General features: G+C 41.0%; 1 protein-coding gene across 4 annotated transcripts in view; it reads right to left on the reverse strand.

Annotated features, from left to right (window-relative positions):
* The window catches only part of BCL6 (BCL6 transcription repressor), a 53726-nt gene that overhangs the window by 16482 nt on the left and 16645 nt on the right, over positions 1–20599 (reverse strand). For 2 of the 4 annotated variants that reach the window (XM_075571025.1, XM_075571027.1), the window contains exon 1: positions 3545–3837. The exons of 1 other annotated variant lie outside the window; for it this stretch is intronic. The gene's annotated coding sequence lies outside the window, so the exon portion shown is untranslated. Of the gene's footprint in view, positions 1–3544; positions 3838–20599 lie in introns of those variants that run through there. One more of the 4 variants, XM_075571028.1, reaches the window with a different exon arrangement.

A 20599-nucleotide genomic window follows, 5' to 3' on the forward strand; every position in this document is an offset into this window, starting at 1 on the left:
CCAAACCCCACAGTCTGTCTATCCCAAACCCCACAGTCTGTCTATCCCAAACCCCACAGTCTGTCTATCCCAAACCCCACAGTCTGTCTATCCCAAACCCCACAGTCTGTCTATCCCAAACCCCACAGTCTGTCTATCCCAAACCCCACAGTCTGTCTATCCCAAACCCCACAGTCTCTATCCCAAACCCCACAGTCTGTCTATCCCTTACATAGCGGGACGCCGACTGCCCCAAACATCCTCAAGGGCAATACTTTGGGAGCCCCGCAATTTATTAGCGTGGCAGACCAGGCAACGATCTGGGGCTCCCCCTACTTAGTAAGATCTGTGGGGCTGGAGTGCAGGAACATACCCAGTACCACTAAACCAACAACAAGTGAGAACATTTTACTCAAACAGAGGGGGCGACAAGAAGAGTCTCAAATAAGTGCTACTTAAAGCCAAATTTAGCGCTGGGGGAGGGGGGGGCAGGACTGGAGGGGGGAACATGTCAAATAATCCATGTTCAATTCAATTCAACAAAATACACACACAACTGTAACCCTAAACAATTGCCTATGCCGTGGGGGGGGGGGGGGGGGTCTCGGGACCGTTCTGGCACCCCAGGGGTTATGTTGCCTCCGGGGTAGGTGGCCTGTGTGTGCAGCAGAGGTGGGTGTCACTCCGCTCGGGGTTTGCGGATACCTCCAGGAATAACGTGTGGACCGGCGCCAGCTGAGCTTCGGTTCGGGCGGCTGATTTACGAGCCGCACGAACAGTGCCAAGTTCCCTCATAGTAAACAACGAACACATAGGAGAACTCAACAGCGAGATGGGTCACTCCAGCTGAACACTGGGCACAACTAGAGGACTGCAAAACAACACATACAGTATAAAGACACACAACACATACAGTATAAAGACACACAACACATACAGTATAAAGACACACAACACATACAGTATAAAGACACACAACACATACAGTATAAAGACACACAACACATACAGTATAAAGACACACACACACACACACACACACACACACACACACACTGAATTGTACATGTTCTGTAGTGCCTGGCAGCTATAATCCGAGTGCTTATAGAATATATATTAGGTACATATATTTACACACACGCTCAATGTAGTTACATTTTCAGTTAATATATCCATTCAGAAAGGCGACTCCAGTGTCTCCGTCTCACTTTGTCCTCACATTTAAACCCTATAACTGTATTAAGAATCAACTCTCTTGTTTAGATAGAAAGATCATTAGGACAAAACCTTTAATCCCTTTCAGAGTTTTATTATCACAAAGCAGAGTTTGTGGCGAGGCTGTCACAGAGAGAGAGAGAGTGCTGTCACAGAGAGAGAGAGTGCTGTCACAGAGAGAGAGAGGGCTGTCACAGAGAGAGAGAGGGCTGTCACAGAGAGAGAGAGTGCTGTCACAGAGAGAGAGAGGGCTGTCACAGAGAGAGAGAGGGCTGTCACACACACAGACAGACAGACAGACAGACAGACAGACAGAGAGAGAGAGAGAGAGAGAGAGAGAGAGAGAGAGAGAGAGAGAGAGAGAGAGAGAGAGAGAGAGAGAGAGAGCTGTCACAGAGAGAGAGAGAGGGCTGTCACACACACACACAGAGACAGAGACAGAGACAGACAGAGACAGAGAGGGCTGTCAGAGAGAAAGAGGGGGCTGTCAGACAGAGAGAGTGCTGTCAGACAGAGAGAGTGCTGTCAGACAGAGAGAGTGCTGTCAGACAGAGAGAGTGCTGTCAGACAGAGAGAGTGCTGTCAGACAGAGAGAGTGCTGTCAGACAGAGAGAGAGGGGGGGGGGGGCTCTCATTCATGGATTCTGGAGTCTGTTCTACCCCATGGAGCAGACAAACCTCTAATCTAACACACCCTGCGGTACACAGGGTGAGAAAACGGTCATCTCTAAATTGTCCTGTTCAACCAAGAAAATGCATTAAAAAAAATAAACATTTTATTCAGCATCAATGTTCATTAAAAAGTAAAGATCAAAGTTACAATGAAGCTTCCCATAATAATGGATTTTATGGACTATTTTAGATAACCGTCAAAACACATCAACAGATTGTTAGAATATGAGCAGCATCAAGTGTTACTGGAGTAACCAGGAGCATCAATCAGAGGAACCAGCTGGCTGCCCAAAATGTGACAACCTCCCCAGTCCCACATACACAGCCCTGCAAGGGGAGCACAGTACAGGTGCCACACACACAGCTCCCACATACACAGCCCTGCAAGGGGAGCACAGTACAGGTGCTACACACACAGCTCCCACATACACAGCCCTGCAAGGGGAGCACAGTACAGGTGCTACACACACAGCTCACACACACACACACACACACACACACACACAGCTCCCACATACACAGCCCTGCAAGGGGAGCACAGTACAGGTGCTACACACACAGCTCCCACATACACAGCCCTGCAAGGGGAGCACAGTACAGGTGCTACACACACAGCTCACACACACACACACACACACAGCTCCCACATACACAGCCTTGCAAGGGGAGCACAGTACAGGTGCTACACGCACAGCTCCCACATACACACACACACACACACACACACACACACACAGTTCCATGCCTTTATTGCATGTTCAGATCAGAAAATAAGGCTTTGAAAGTGTCTGCCCTATAATTCAGCAGATGCAACATGATCAGCAAGAGACCCAGCGCAGATATTTGCCATGTACTGTAACTGATCATGTGTGTGCAAGAATGTCAGAGCTGGAGTCACACACTCACATCCAGCTCCTTCTTTAAAGCTGTCCTTGCAGCTAATCTCATTTTGCCCCTGGAGCAAGTGGAGGAAAAGCCAGACATGGAGATAGAGAAAGAGGAGAGAGACAGAGACAGGCTGAGCACAGACACAGACAGGAGAGAGGGAGAAGAGAAGAGACAGGCTGAGCACAGACACAGACAGGAGAGAGGGGGGAGACAGAGACAGGCTGAACACAGACAGACAGATATGATATAGAGAAAGAGAAGAGAGAGAAAGAGAAGAAGAGAGACAGGCTGAGCACAGACAGGAGAGAGGGAGAAGAGAGGCAGACAGGCTGAAGGGGAGTCCCAGCCATGCTAAGGCAGCAGCAAAATCCATCATCACAACAACAACAACATTGTATCCAAAGCATGCACAGCACACACGGTGTATCTCCTGCTCCTGACAGAACAACATCAGCACAAAATATCTGTCTGCCCCCCCCCCCCCCCTAACAACAAAATCCCCCATGTGCAGGGACACAAACACTGGCTCCTTCTCTCAGCAGCAAACCCTGTGCTGCACACACATCTATTCACAGTGAGGAATAAATCTGCCCCTATAATATAATAATAATATTATAATAATAATAATATAATAATAATAATAATAAAAATAATGCAGAAAAAGGGAGCAGAAAACTCCCCCCCCCCCCCCCAGCAGCTGGAAGTAATAATCACAGTACTACTACTACTAATACTCCTAGCACAGGGCAGCATGCAGCAGCAGCAGCAGCAGCAGCAGAGGGAGAATCACCTGCTCAGGGTTTCCTAGAAAATCCGCATCACACTTCTAAGAACCTCAGTTCTGAGAATCCAGCAGCTCAATTCTGGGAATGTCAGCCTGTGACCTGACCATTATATCCGGGCGGGGGAGCGCGGAGCGGCTCCCACCCTGCCCCTTTCCCCTGCTCCCGGCCCACAGCACCCATCCTGCAGCCCCCAGCACCCGGGCAGACCCTCACCCCGGCCTCAAAACCCATGCTGCTGCCGGCAGGGGCCCTGGGTGGGGGGCACTTAGTGGGGAAGGGGCTTTTGGAGCTCACGGCACCCCCTGCCGCTGTTGGTATGGCCCGGCTGGAGGGATCACGTGGTGTGACTTGAGCTGTGACGTAGGCTTTTTTTTTTTTTTTTACTTGCAAGGGCAGCCCACAAATTCTCAGAACTCATTTGCTATTCTGTGACATAAGAGAGGGGCCCGGCGCCCAGTGCACTGTGTGCAGCACACAACACATTCCCTGCACACAGCACACAGCACACAGCACACAGCACACAGCACACAGCACACAGCACACAGCACACAGCACACAGCACACAGCACATTCCCTGCACACAGCATACAACACATTCCCTGCACACAGCACACAACACATTCCCTGCACACAGCACACAACACATTCCCTGCACACAGCACACAGCACACAGCACACAGCACACAGCACACAGCACACAGCACATTCCCTGCACACAGCACACAACACATTCCCTGCACACAGCACACAACACATTCCCTGCACACAGCACACAACACATTCCCTGCACACAGCACACAATACATTCCCTGCACACAGCACACAACACATTCCCTGCACACAGCACACAGCACACTCCCTGCACACAGCACACAACACCCTGCACACAACACATTCCCTGCACACAGCACACAACACATTCCCTGCACACAGCACCCTGCACACAACACATTCCCTGCACACAGCACACAACACATTCCCTGCACACAACACATTCCCTACACACAGCACATTCCCTGCACACAACACACAGCACACAACACATTCCCTGCACACAGCACCCTGCACACAACACATACCCTGCACACAGCACACAGCACACAACACATTCCCTGCACACAGCACACAACACATTCCCTGCACACAGCACACAACATATTCCCTGCACACAACACACAACACATTCCCTGCACACAGCACCTTGCACACAACACATACCCTGCACACAACACACAACACATTCCCTGCACACAGCACACAACACATTCCCTGCACACAGCACACAACACATTCCCTGCACACAGCACCCTGCACACAACACATTCCCTGCACACAGCACCCTGCACACAACACATACCCTGCACACAACACACAGGGGCACCTACCCGGCACACAGCACATTCCCTGCACAAGGCACACAACACACAGGGGCACACAGCACATTCCCAGCACCCTGCACAAGGCACATACCCAGCACACAGGGGCAAACAGCACACATACCTAACCTGCACCCAGCACACAGGGGCACCTACTCTGCACACAGCACACAGAGGTACCTCCCCAGCACACAGGGCACCTTCCCTGCACCCAATGCACCTCCCCTATACCCTGCACACAGGGCACCTTCCACCATGCAACCACAATAAAAGGATTCTCTTCTTTTTTTTTTTAATCAGCCCAACAGCTTCTCTATAATAATCTTATTGCCTCAGGTAGGGGGGCAGGGCCATGTCTGCGTCTGTTTTGGGGGGTCCCCCCACCCCCACCCCCACCACTGCTCAGAATTTGGACTGGGACCTGGATTCCTGATGCTGCAGAAAGGCAGGGTTTGCTTTTCTTCCTGCATTTTGTATCAGAGCTTTATATTTCTTTTATTAGAGATATTCTTCGCTTGTTTTCCCCACTGATCAGCTGGCTGTTTTTTTTTTTTGCATTAGAGAATTCTCTCAATGGACTCTGGGTATTTAAATATGTTTTCCCGAAGCACTGCAAGTGGTATGGTATTTTATTGGATGTTGTAATAACACATAGGTAACAATAAATATGTAGATCTGTACTGTATTTACTTGTTTCTGTGCAATATGTCTAGGGAATCCTTGCCTATGCTGAATAATATTGCATTGCAGACAGCTCAATGTTCATTTTCAGGACTTTATTGTAGAGTCTAGTTCATTGCATGTATACTTATTGGGGAAATTGTAATTTGTGTTTTTCTTGTGGTTATTTTTAATCTTGACCTGGAACTAATCCCCAGATCTTTGTCTGATTGAAGACACAGCGAGTGAAAGTTATAGGCAGGAGTTATTGTTCTGGGAGGGGAAGTTTACATAGAAACTAATATAAAACACAGAATATGTGTGTAATGTTACTGTTTGGGTGCCTGGGTGAGGCTTGTTGTCTACAGGAAATAGACACTTCTTGATTTTAAATGAATAGTCAGTGACGTTTATAGACAGTATCCCCGGACCTGCTGCTGTAATTTGGAGTTAGCAGAACTTTAACTGAATTGAGCAGAGGCCTGAAAAGTCAGAATAAGCCTCAGACCCCTTCCATCAGCAACAGGAAACCGGATTATAGCAAATTACAGCTAATCAGATTGCCACTGGTTTTATTTAGCAGTTTGTGTCCCTAACATGACCATTTTAGACAGTCACACAGTGGGTTTAACCACTGCAGTGCTGGACAGGGATTTCCTGGCACCGTCCAAAATGATGGGGGTTCAAAAATACGATGAACCATTTGTGAGGAGGGGCTCTGCTGGACTGAGTGTCCGCATTGTATCATTTCGTGCATATAAAATGCTGCTATCTGGTTTTCTGGTTTTAGATCTGTGCATTTGTGAGCAGAACCGGTTTTGTAAAATGTTATTAATACAATCTGCAGCAATGTGAAAACCTGCCGGCACTTCTGTGATATTTTAGCTATTTGGCTGTATAGACACAGTTGAATTTTGAGATGTAACGCCTTCACCCTTACATAGGCCCACACCAAGATTTGCATTTTTCTGTTTGTTGGGACTGTCACAAGCTCTGAAGGTGTTACCTGTAGTTAATATTCTTACGAGGCACTGCAGGAGTTCTGGTACCATACTAAGTGTGTGATATGTGATTCTAACCCAGGGGTGGGCAACTCCAGTCCTCAAGGGCAATCAACAGGTCAGGTTTTAAGGATATCCCTGCTTCAGGACAGTTGGCTCAATCAGAGGCCCAGTCAAAGACTGCTTAACCACTTGGCTCCTGGAGGGGCTATGGCTTTTAAGTGACCCATTAGCAGGTAAAGGGTTAAACGCCAAAGTAATTCAGGACTACGGGGGTCAATTCAAGATAGGACCTCCGAAAAAAGTATCCCCATCTCTGCTGCGAACGTTGGCAATGTATCCCAGCACTAAATTAGTTAAGATAGCCTTCAATGTATGATTATTGATACTGTACATGGCGGAGTACTCTCTGTTACAGTATGTATCTCTTAGCATGTGGTATTGTTAATCAGCCTGGCTTCCGCCCATAGAAATGCTGCTATCTTATCTGGGGCTCTGCTTACTGAAGGCTTTCTTCATACTCACTCAATGAATGATCAATAGGTTTACGAGAAGGGGTGTTGATATAGTATTATTTATTTATTTTGGCTTATCTCCTTTCTGATGTAATGCACTTTTCAGAGGGCTGAGCATTGAAATCCAGTGGATCCCAACCTCCCTGCACATCACTGTCGGATCAAGCGCTGTCCTAGAAAGGGCCCCAGCTAAAATCATTGAAAGAACTTTTAACCCTTCCCTGTCAGGTGACCACCTTTGGGTTCAACGTTTAATAAACTAAACTATTTCAATGGATTATTGATTTAATAACAACATTTTAATAGGATTGTAGTATCTGCCCAATATCTGCTGAACAATAATGACAAACACATTAGAATTACCTAGGTTGATTATTATTTTTTAGATGAGAACTCTTTATAACTGTTAAGACCAAATGTTTATTATGGAATAAACCTACCAGGGGACTATCTGATCCATTGATGATATATTCTACATGGTTATGAACGCACTTGGGCAGACAAAGTGGGCAAAATGGTCCAAATCTGCCATCCATTTCTATGTTGCCATGTGCACCTTCTGAGACCCCATATAAGTTACCAACTTAATGCCAGCTGAGTGTCTTGCTTTTTAAATGCCCTGCGTGCACCTGATCCTATTGAAGCAGATCTAAGCTGTTTCTGATCCTTCTCACAAGTAGAATATAATAGACAAGCACTAGTACTTTTCCACTGAGATCAACTGCTGCTTGTCTTGTCTATGCCCAGCATGCAGAAGCCTTGCACATTACATTCCAGCCATGGAGCATTCCCCTGAGAGCGAGAAAATGACACAGGCCTTGCCCACAGATGTAACTCGGAATACGTGTTTACTGAATCCTACCAATTTCATTAAGAATTGTGAGACTGCAGATATGACCCTGGTTAATCGGTAACAGCAGCACTACACACACCTAGTCAATTTTTAACCAATCATACCAAGTGCAAAGTCTGTAAATTTATCCTGGATGGAAAAAGACACCAATTACTTAACTAATTGTGCGTGTGGCCCAGAGATTTCCGAGCATAATTCAGAATGGAAATGTGGCAAATCAAAGCACATTAAAAAAATCAAAAAGTAAGCGTGTTACTGAAGCCCTATCACCAGCATGGAAAGAGAACTTCTACATACTAAAAACATACGGATCAGGAAATGTAGGAATCACCGTAGAAAGCATGAAAAGACTGCTTACATATTAGCATCACAACTTTTAAACACTGATATATTGAGATCCTGTTGTGACATTTTAAGGTTTATAATGTTCTTCCAAATAATAGTTGTGAAAGGGTCATATGACTAAAGAAACTTTCTAGGAAATTCTATGAAGTATTATAGATAACAGATTTGCCAGCAAAGCCGTAATAACTGGCGTCCCCTGTGTAAGACTCTGTATGTATGGGACGTAACGTCACACCGCAGTTCTTACATGTCTGTAATATATTCTGTAGTTTGGCTTTATTCCCTGCCGGTCACACTCACTGCAGTGAGATTTCGCATTACTCTCTGTCTATTACTATGCACAGAATAGCCACAATAATTAAATATTATAATGTCAGCAGCAATAATCAAGATATTGTATACATACATTCTTACATATTAGCAGCAAGGACAGCAATAACAGGACTTATGGACCTGCAGTTTTAGACATGTCCAAAAATATTGGGATAACCACATTAATAATCTAATAATAGTAATAATATTAGATAAATTATGCTATTAAGGAGTATGGTGATGATAGTAGCATAGTTATTTAGGTTAAAGAAAGACATTTATATTAAGTTTAACCATGTCAAATTATAATTGGTGAGATATTTATATTTATATTGATCCAGAACAAGGCAAACAAAACAGTCCCATGATCATAGAAATATAAATAGTTAAAAAAAACAACTTCATTTTAAACTGTGCCATTTTATATACAGAAACATAACAGCCTGATATTTTTTTTTTGCTGTATTTTATCAGTTAACAATAATATTTCCAATTGAAAGCTATTTTTGTCTGAGAATACATAAACCAAAATTGACCCTTGATTTTAATTGCAGAAGGCTTCTCCTCGTTGCATTCAGGCACCCCGTGACATACTCATTATACTTCTAGATGAGGACTGGGCCACTCCAATCCTCAAGGGCCACTAACAGGTCAGGTTTCAAGATATCCCTGCTTCAGCACACCTGTGCTGAAGAAGGGATATCCTGAAAACCTTACCTGTTGATGGCTGTTGAGGACTGGAGTTGGCCAGTCTTTGACTAAGACACTGATTGAGCCACCTGTGCTGAAGCAGGGATAGCCTGAAAACCTGACCTGTTGGTGGCCTTTGAGGACTGGAGTTGCCCACCCCTGCTCTAGATAGTTAATTTTTTGTTTTTTTGGTAACAATGTAAGTGAATATTTTATTTCCAAGTAAAATGAGCCCATTTTCACATGTAGTTTCACGCATAGAATATACCACACATGGAGAAAGATATTATTTGTAACTTCAAAATCAAAACAGAACTATTTAATATTAATAATAATGGAACTAGTTTGGCAGGTATCCTGGTTTACAAGCGAAGAAACTTTCATTTAATGAGCATCAAGGACTGTTGAAACTTTAATACGAAGTCCGTGTCAACTTTATTTATTGTACAGATACTTTATGCAAATGTGTTTTAAAGAAGACTTAAATAAACTTTGATTTCAGCATTGCAAAATGAGGCAGATTTTCCATGTTTATTTTCTGTAAATGTAAAAACCTATATAGTCGATTTGTGAAATCTATTCTTCACAGCAGTGTGTCTATACTGAGGCATAGGGACATCTTTTATATAGTCCGAAAACACGGGTACGGCTTCGGGGAAAAAAATGTCCCTTCTCTTCCCCTGAAAAAAATCTTACAATTTAGGCTGTCTGCATAAAAAAAGGAGCTGGGAAAATTGGCCCCAAAACCCCCCCACATAAATGGCGATAGAAAAATACTAAAAATAGATTTAAAAAGTCATTGATGCAACTCCCGGGAAAAGGTGCAAGTCACAAATCCGATACAGTCCCAAATTAATTTTTTGGCACACACCTCAAACAGCAAAGCGGTTACATTATCACAGGTGTTTGTTCTTGTTCGCAGGGGATGGGCCTTATTCACGGTGGTTGCCATTGGCAGCTATTTCAGCTGGACGAGCTTTAACCGTGGCACGTGGAAGTGGATTAGTATTTATGGAAGGATGGTGACCACCTTCTTGTGGTTTAAGCCCCCAATACACATACTGTCGTGATAAGGTGATAAGGACATTTAAGATTGCAGGTCAGATAGTCTTCCTGCATGAAATCCAGAGAAAAACAAGTATTTTACGATCGCTTATTAATGTTCAAAAAGGAAAGAATAGGTCCAGGAGTATGATAACTTGTTTGTTCAATAAAAGGTAACAATGTACAAGGTTTCTAACTTCCCAGAATTATTAATAACTGAAGAATAAGCCTTACAGGTTACAGAGTTTGTGTACACTGTTAACTTTTGTTGGCTCAATAAAAGGAATCATACTACATACAGTATTTTTTCCATGAAATTTAAAGAGAGAAACGGGGAATTTCAGCACGGGGCAGAAGGTAAAAAATAATTAAATCAGAAATGAAGATTTGCCTGAACTGGGGTTACACGGTGAGCAAGCTGTTCCTTCTGTACTGTGGCCAAAATATGTACCTAAAACCCCAATTTAAAGGGATTACTACAAATACATGTGCAGGCTTTTAAATGAAAAACAATTGTAAGTCCTCTGTATATTGGATAAGCTTATTACCAGGAAACATGGAACTGGATCAGTTATTTTAGCAGCTTCTCGATTCAGTTTGGTGCCCCCCTGCCCCCGGCAAAGTTAGCTATACATTGGTGATTATTTGACATAAATTACCCAATCGGGAGAAAATCTGGTAATTTTTCCAATATTTTGCCTGATAAAATGTATTTGGAATAAATACAATAAAGTTTAAAGAGATAGTATATAGAGATGGAGTGGCTAGTGAGTACCTGGCTCAATTCCCGGTGTCGGCTCCTTGTGACCTTGGGCAAGTCACTTTTTCTCCCTGTGCCTCAGGCACCAAAAGCGTAGATTCGAAGGTCTTCGGGGAAGAGACCTGTGCCTGCAAAATGTCTCTGTAAAGCGCTATGTAAAACTAGCAGCGCTATACAAGAACAAACATTATTATTTATTATTAATTATTATAGTTTCGTGAACTCAGCTACTTTCAATACAGATTTGCCATTCGGGCAAAAATCCACTGACTTTTCCCGTGGCTGCTTTGGGAATCCCTCACCCTATATACATTTAAGAAAAGAGACTTCGGCCGTCCCTTGCATTTTGTTTGCAGCGTTCCCAGATAATATTGAATATGGCTCCGTGTGGAAAATATCATGCCACGGAAATCTGAACGGAAAAATTGTTACTAAACAACACCGTTTATTGTTAAATTACTGACAAGGTAGCAATGTACTATTATTACATGTATGTATATATTCATTTCTAAAGCATGTTCGCAAATACAGCACACAAGAAAAACTGGGAATAAGTGCAAGAAATCTCAAAGTAAATCCAGAAAGGAAATAGTCGCGGCTGTGAGACTCTTCCAGTCTCTGTGTGATGTTGGAAAACTTAAAGAGACAGCTGGAGTCACAAGTGGCTATTTCTCAGTCTCCCAGCTGCAAAAAGGGGATAATATTGGTATAAAAAAAACAGCACCAAAATTATGAAAAGCAAATAGTTTGATTTTTTTCTGCTACAAATAATTTTTGTTCCAATTTTGCAGCGAGGAGACTTTTCTGACCCCACTGAGACGGGTGTCGGTAAAAAATTAACTCACGAGTGTGAGTTCTTATAAACAGGAATCTGCTTTCTATTTTTATAATATTATATTTTGACAGTGCAGTATTTTGGCATTTTAACTGCACACAATGTGCTGACTTGTTAATAAATGATGATAACATGGCAGGACGGCCTGCTAGGGGATTCTCTGCATTATTTCACGTTACTAGGACTTTGGGCTAGATAAAATAAAGTCCAATAAGTTCGCCTTGCGTCCGCCAAAATGTATTGCGCGCTTCACAGTGATGTATTTATTTGCCACCTAATTCAGTTAAAAATGATATATGCATTTGCAAAGTGCGATTTCATCTGCATTTGCCAGATAGTGATAACTATCTCCAAAGAGTCAAGATATCTCAAACAATCAGTGATAAATATCTCTGTGCTTGTGAACGCACGGAGGTAGTGGGGAACGCACGGAGGTAGTGGGGAACGCACGGAGGTAGTGGGGAACGCACGGAGGTGGTGTGGAACGCACAGAGGTAGTGGGGAACGCACAGGAATTTGGGGGTTTGGTGAGAAGGAAACTGGACCCTCACATCTCTTCCTTTACAGTTAAACCACTTGACTTATATTATTAATACTAATATTAAAACGTTAACTAAAGACTCAAACACTTTTTGGCGGTAAAGGCCACAGCATTTGTTACACAAGTAACCATTTAACAAATATCTTTATACATCATACATTAAAACCCAGAGCTTGGCCGCCATAACAGAGAGCAGGTCTCTGCCGTCCAGCCAGGAAGAAGCATGAATAAAATGTATCACAGAGTTAAAAAGAAATGATACAGTAATTAGTATAACTTCTTTACTCCCCCTTTCCTTCTATTTAATTTTTTATTAAAAAATATATACACTATATATTGTATTTTTTTTTTTTAAATACAGCAATAATTGAACACAGTTATTCTACCTATCAATAACCAAGTGCAAGTGACAAGCCTTCAAGTGAACAGTACCAAGCCCAGAAGAACATCAGTTGTGGGAAAGGGGATGACCCAGGGGTCCAGATGCTATATTTGTGCTTATGACTACCGTTATTGTGATTTTTTATTTTACATTTACCATTGGACCTTAAAGCACCCGCCCAAGCTGGGGTTTTGTATTTTTTCCCCCTTTAATATGTGCATCAATTCAATCCACACAATGATAAGTAATTAGCTAAATTGCCAATCAATCTGTTCTCCTGTGATCGATCGATCAAAGATTCGGCTCAGGGGTTCACTAAATGGCTGCAGCGGAGTGTTCTGTTTCAGAAGAGGAAGGGGATGTGACTTTGTAAATGGTTGCTAAAGAAACAAAAAAGGCTTGTTACATTATAATATATTAAAAATGTTATTCAGAGTTGTTAGTTTTTTTTAAATGCTTCAAGTATTTTCTTATAGTACAGAATTTATTTATTTAAAAAAAAAAACACACATGTAGGATATTGTTTGTTCTGCAGCTTTAAAGTAACTGGGTTTGTCCCTGGTGGTTCCACTTGTGTTTCGGGAATGGGGACATTTTCCCATTTATTTTATTTCCCTTACTCAAAAAGGTTAATACATGTTATACTGTAATGTTATAAATGATATGTTTGTATATACAACGCTGGTATTATATTAAAAAAAAAAAACATATTTCCCTTAATACTGCGATAGTATTTTTAAGCACATAATATATGGTGCCCTGCAGACACATTTTCACATGTTTCCGGAATTCTTATTAGGTAGAAAGCCACTGATCCAGGCCGCTTCCCGGGACATCCCCACAATAAGGGAGGTGAAACAATGTCGTGGCCCAGAGACAATCCAGAGACAAGCCCCCCTCAGTGCGTATTGCATGTTTTACGTATAGATTTGAACACTCCTCTCTTCTGCGTCTCCTCGCAGTGATAATTTCAGGGTAGCCTTGAAGAAGAAGTCTGAGAGTTGGAGAGCTCTATACACTTTAATTTCAGCTACAAAGAACTCTTACTGTATGTGGGGGGTCACTAAAAGGTACCACAACCTATGGCACAAGAAATCTACATTTCTCCAGGACCAACACAGCTAGCACGCCTTTGAAGGACAGTATTGCACACACTGACCTCAGCGGTTTTTATTTTATTTTTTATGATAAAAATTGTCTTTGGACTTTAGTAAATCGGGCCTTAGTACAAACAATTTCACTGCTGAGAAGGATTGTAACTTTACCATGCAACATTACTATACAACATTACTACAGTATGCAACATTACTATACAACATTACTACAGTATGCAAAATTACTATACAACATTACTACAGTATGCAACATTCCTATACAACATTACTGCAGTATGCAACATTACTATACAACATTACTACAATATGCAACATTACTATACAACATTACTACAGTATGCAACATTACTATGCAACATTATTACAGTATGCAACATTACTACAGTATGCAAAATTACTATACAACATTACTACAGTATGCAAAATTACTATACAACATTACTACAGTATGCAACATTACTATACAACATTACTACAGTATGCAACATTACTATGCAACATTACTACAGTATGCAAAATTACTATACAACATTACTACAGTATGCAAAATTACTATACAACATTACTACAGTATGCAACATTACTATACAACATTACTACAGTATGCAACATTACTATACAACATTACTACAGTATGCAACATTACTATACAACATTACTACAGTATGCAACATTTCTATGCAACTTTACTACAGTATGCAACATTACTATGCAACTTTACTACAGTATGCAACATTACTATGCAACTTTACTACAGTATTCAACATTACTATGCAACATTACTACATTATGCAACATTACTATACAACATTACTACAGTATGCAAAATTACTATACAACATTACTACAGTATGCAACATTACTATACAACATTACTACAGTATACAACATTACTACAGTATGCAACATTACTATGCTATGCTTCTTTACTACAGTATGCAACATTATTATGCAACATTACTATGCATCTTTACTACAGTATGCAACATTACTATAGTATGCAACATTACTATGCAACATTACTATGCATCTTTACTATGCATCTTTACTACAGTATGCAACATTACTACAGTATGCAACATTACTATGCAACTTTACTACAGTATGCAACATTACTATGCAACATTACTACAGTATTCAACATTACTATGCAACATTACTACAGTATGCAACATTGCTATGCAACATTACTATACAACATTACTACAGTATGCAACATTACTATACAACATTACAACAGTTTGCAACATTACTATGCAACTTTACTACAGTATGCAACATTACTATGCAACTTTACTACAGTATTCAACATTACTATGCAACATTACTATGCAACATTACTATGCAACATTACTATACAACATTACTACAGTATGCAACATTACTATACAACATGACTACAGTATGCAACATTACTACAGTATGCAAATTTACTACAGTATGCAACATTACTATGCAACTTTACTACAGTATGCAACATTACTATACAACATTACTACAGTATGAAACATTACTATGCAACATTACTATAGTATGCAACTTTACTATAGTATGCAACATTACTATGCAACTTTACTACAGTATGCAACATTACTATGCAACATTACTATGCAACATTACTATGCATCTTTACTACAGTATGCAACATTACTATGCAACTTTACTACAGTATGCAACTTTACTACAGTATGCAACATTACTACAGTATGCAACTTTACTACAGTATGCAACATTACTATACAACATTACTATGCATCTTTACTACAGTATGCAACATTACTATGCAACTTTACTACAGTATGCAACATTACTATGCAACATTACTATGCATCTTTACTACAGTTTGCAACGTTACTATGCAACTTTACTACCGTGTGCAACTTTACTACAGTATGCAACATTACTACAGTATGCAACTTTACTACAGTATGCAACTTTACTACAGTATGCAACATTACTATGCAACATTACTATGCATCTTTACTACAGTATGCAACATTACTATGCAACTTTACTACAGTATGGAACATTACTATGCAACATTACTATGCAACTTTACTACAGTATGCAACGTTACTATGCAACTTTACTACAGTATTCAACATTACTATGCAACATTACTATGCAACATTACTATACAACATTACTACAGTATGCAACATTACTATACAACATGACTACAGTATGCAACATTACTATGCAACATTACTACAGTATGCAAATTTACTACAGTATGCAACATTACTATGCAACTTTACTACAGTATGCAACATTACTATACAACATTACTATACAACATTACTACAGTATGAAACATTACTATGCAACATTACTATAGTATGCAACTTTACTATAGTATGCAACATTACTATGCAACTTTACTACAGTATGCAACATTACTATGCAACATTACTATGCATCTTTACTACAGTATGCAACTTTACTATGCAACTTTACTACAGTATGCAACTTTACTACAGTATGCAACATTACTACAGTATGCAACTTTACTACAGTATGCAACATTACTATACAACATTACTATGCATCTTTACTACAGTATGCAACATTACTATGCAACTTTACTACAGTACGCAACATTACTATGCAACATTACTATGCATCTTTACTACAGTTTGCAACATTACTATGCAACTTTACTACAGTATGCAACTTTACTACAGTATGCAACTTTACTACAGTATGCAACATTACTATGCAACATTACTATGCATCTTTACTACAGTATGCAACATTACTATGCAACTTTACTACAGTATGGAACATTACTATGCAACATTACTATGCATCTTTACTACAGTATGCAACATTACTATGCAACTTTACTACAGTATGCAACTTTACTACAGTATGCAACATTACTATGCAACTTTACTACAGTATGCAACATTACTAGGCAACATTACTATGCATCTTTTTTACAGTATGCAACATTACTATGCAACTTTACTACAGTATGCAACATTACTACAATATGCAACATTACTATGCAACGTTACTACAGTGTGCAACTTTACTACAGTATGCAACATTACTATGCAACTTTACTACAGTATGCAACATTACTATGCAACTTTACTACAGTATGCAACATTACTACAGTATGCAACATTACTATGCAACACAAGGGTTACCCATCACCTGGTCACTGCCAGATTTGGCAGAGGAGAAAGTAGGGCCGGTAGTTTTATTACCAATACAAAGCAAAGTAATTTACCAAAAACTACCCGGGCAGCTGGTAACCCCATCAAACCTGGATCTTTTCTCACCGTGCATTGAAGGGACCAGATATTCTTTATACTGTAAAATATTACCAAATATACTATTTTAAGTCATACAAGGAGATACTTAGTACAGCTCTAGATAGGAAAGTCTGTGTATGAGCATGCTCATGCTTGACGTCACAAACTCTCCAAGCATGAGCGCAGGCTGTCCTGTATAAGGCCTCGGGCATGGTTAGCGCTTAGGCGCTGACCTATGCTGAGGCGCTGGTGCTTACCAGTGAGCCCCTGCAGCCGCAATGAGAGCGGCTTTAGTAGGGGCTCGCGCACGCTTCTGCAAGCGTGGGTCTTATCCAAATTTTAGATTTTGCGCTCATGGGAGCTCAGGGCCGGTCACGTGAGCGGTTTGCCCAATGAGGGTGAACCGGTTCCGTGATGTCACTGGCCCGCCCCCAGCACGCCCACGGACGGCGCGCTAACCAAGGCCAGGGAAAGCACCCGCTTTCCCTCAGCGCGCCTCCATACGGCTGCTGCAACCGTGGACGCAGCCTAAGGCCTCGGGCATGGTCAGCGCTTAGGTGCTGACCCGTGCTGAGGCGCGCTGCTGCTCGGCATTGAGCCCCTGCAGCCGCAATGAGAGCGGCTTTAGCAGAGGCTCGCGCACGCTTCTGCACGCCTGCGGAAGTGTGTGTCTTAATAAATCTTTCGTTTCTTCGCTTGCCGGAGCGCAGGGCCGGTCACGTGAGCGGTTCGCCCAATGAGGGCGAACCAGCTCCGTGACGTCACTGGCCCGCCCACAGACGGCGCGCGCTCTAAGGCCAGGGAAAGCACTGCTTTCCCTCAGCCTCAGCACGCCTCCGCACGGCTTCAGTCTCTATGGACAAGGCCTAATTTTGCAAGCGCGAGCGGGGGAAGTGGATCGGGGCTATTCCTGTGTGTAATGTGTGTGTTTGTGTGTGTTTGTGTGTGTGTGTGCCTGTGTGACTGTGTGTGGCTGTGTGACTGTGTGTGTGTGACTATGTGCTGTGTGCATGGACTGCTGCTGAGTGCGCTTCAAAATCAATTTTCTTTGTCTCCCCAAGCGCCGAGCTTGGGAGAGCGTATGTGCCCGTGCAGGAGCACGCGTTGCGTGAGCATGCCCGTGCAGATTCACATCCACTGAAGTAAACGCGCCAAGCGCACTCAGCTGAAGCGGGGACGCAACCTTAGAATTTGCACCTCTTGAATAGATGTAATTGTTGTTGTTAATATGTTGGAATATAATGTTCACCATGTACTGTACGTAGCGCTGTGTAAACATACAGACAGTGTAAAGTACAAGGATTTATAGATACAACAGAGAGATGAAAGCAGAAGGCATACAAGTTAGTATTGTGAAACCTTCAACATGATGGTAAAAACCTATATAAACTTCGATTGTAACAAGTTCTTTAATCTGCGAACACGCCTGTTTTCATTCATTTCCATAGATAGAAAATGTCCCAAGGGCAGCGAATGCCGTGTGTATGTGATGGTGTCAGAGAACAGGCAGGAACCAGCAAAATAACGTGCTAGGAAAAGATTAGATAACTGCATGAAATCCCAAAAGTCACCCGTGTTATTTCACCCACTGAATTATCCATCCCATCCTCAGAACAAAGTGATCAGGAAAGCACTAGCACCCTACAAACGCCAATGTGAGTCCGAAATGCCCCCATCCTAATATTCGGAGAATTTTATTATTATTACTATTATAATGAAATGTGCAGTTAAGTATTTATATATTTAGCATTATGCATTCATGTCAAATGTTTTTGTTATTAATACATTCATAATTATGTTAAATGATTGCTCGGCAAAAAATGCTAATTTTTAAAATGTTAGAAAATACTTAAAGAGCTCAGAATTTTTATTCATACTATATACTATATATATATATATATATATATATATATATATATATATATATATATATATATATATATATATATATATATATATATATATATATATATATATTTGCAAATATATTAATACAAAAAAATTGGACATGAGTGCATAATGCTAAATATTTAAATACTTAAATCTGACACCATCATCCATTTTTTTTAAATACGTTAAATCATTATATATATGTATAATATATATATATATATATATATATATTTTTTTTTTTTCATTCCTTTGCATTAGAAAATTGAATGAAAGAGAAGGCCTCCAAACTGTAATGTATATATACTTTAAAGTAAAGTATATAACAAATTGGAAAAAAAAGTATAAAAAATTCCCATTTGATTCCGTCATCAGGTCCGTGACATGCGGCCACGCGGAGACACTGCCAATCAATTATAGTTTCATTTAAGGTTTGTGTAATGTTTTAACCGGACGTGGACGTAGCTTGGAAAAATAGTGGTACTGTGCCTTGTTTTAAAAAGTTATACATTTAGAAAGATTGACGCAAAGATTTATGTAATAATTATACTGTAAAAATCCAGAGGAGAGGTTTTCTTTGGGTATATTCCTTTTATATTAAAAAAAAAGTGTAAGATTTTAAATAAAAAGGCAGCGCTCCTCTGGGTGTGAAAATATAATAGCTTCCATACCCTGAGTACCATCGCACTGTTACCACTGCTTTAACCATTTCAGTGCCAGCTCGCAATATAGTGCTGGTCTCTCTGGCCCAGGAGAAGAGAAATGTGCCACCACAGTCCTTCACCGGCGATTCCACAGCACCACGGAGAACGTTTAACATGGGTGGAACGCGATGGACACATCTGTTTTTAACCTCATCTACAATGTAACAATGTACCAATGTAACACTAACAATGTAACAACGTACCAATGTAACCCTGTAACAACGTAACACTAACAATGTAACAATGTAACACTAACAATGTAACAACGTGCCAATGTAACCCTGTAACAACGTACCACTAACAATGTAACAATGTAACAACGTAACACTAACAATGTAACAACGCACCAAATGTAAAACTGTAACAACGTAACACTAACAATGTAACAATGTAACACTAACAATGTAACAAGGTACCGATGTAACCCTGTAACAACGTAACACTAACAATGTAACAATGTAACACTAACAATGTAACCCTGTACCAATGTAACCCTGTAACAACGTAACACTAACAATGTAACAATGTAACACTAACAATGTAACAACGTACCAATGTAACCCTGTAACAACGTAACACTAACAATGTAACAATGTAACACTAGCACTGTAACAACGTACCAATGTAACCCTGTAACAACGTAACACTAACAATGTAACAACGCACCAAATGTAACCCTGTAACAACGTAACACTAACAATGTAACAATGTAACACTAACAATGTAACAACGTACCAATGTAACCCTGTAACAACGTAACACTAACAATGTAAC

The sequence above is a fragment of the Ascaphus truei genome, chromosome 14, assembly GCF_040206685.1.
Source record: "Ascaphus truei isolate aAscTru1 chromosome 14, aAscTru1.hap1, whole genome shotgun sequence".
In the NCBI taxonomy this organism is placed as follows: Eukaryota; Metazoa; Chordata; class Amphibia; order Anura; family Ascaphidae; genus Ascaphus; species Ascaphus truei.